This window comes from Amblyraja radiata, chromosome 20 (assembly GCF_010909765.2).
Source record: "Amblyraja radiata isolate CabotCenter1 chromosome 20, sAmbRad1.1.pri, whole genome shotgun sequence".
Taxonomy (NCBI): Eukaryota; Metazoa; Chordata; class Chondrichthyes; order Rajiformes; family Rajidae; genus Amblyraja; species Amblyraja radiata.
This window is the reverse complement of record NC_045975.1, coordinates 442,340-443,070: the sequence shown is the minus strand read 5'-3', so window position 1 is coordinate 443,070 and position 731 is coordinate 442,340.

Genomic DNA, 731 nt, shown 5'->3' with positions numbered 1-731 from the left:
GGGTGAGTGGCAGGTGGAGAGATGGAGAGCAAAGATCTTAGAACCAAAGATACGAGAGGAACTCCTCTAGAATCTTTGCCTAGAACCGCTCTAAGATCTTTGATGGAGAGGGGGGGAGGGGGTGATCACGGTTCTATTAGTTACACGGTTCTAATAGCAATCGAAAAGGACAGGTTTAATCCTAAATTGCAGTAAATTCGATTTTGACAGTTGCTTGCAAAAGTTGATCGGAGTAAGTTATTTGCACACCCGGCCATCGGGAGGCTTTTAAAGCTGACATGGTAACAGTTCACGTGAGGGTGAAGGGCAGGGACACTGGATGATGGGAGATGTTGAGGCTCTGGTCTGGAATATGGAGTCATGGGTCAGCTGGGTCAGAGGGTCAAGAGAAGGCAAATAGAGATTTAATACAGATAGTGTGAGGTCGCAGTTAGGGTCACACAGGTCGTGTGAGGTGTTGGATTTCGGGAAATCAAACAGTGAACGGTGGGATCTTTGATTGTCTATCACACCACGTGGGGGGGGGGGGGGGTAATCTGAATATTTGAACTCAAGATCTGCATACCAATAAAATAATCCTTAAACAATTGCAATAACACGTGAGTGTTAATTCCCCTGTTAAACAATTCATGCGTCATGCCAAAATATGCAAATGAGCAGTGCAAAGATTTTGTGTTCTGCAATAGAATTTTATTAAAATCTAGTTGCCTATGTGTGTTCATATTACATTC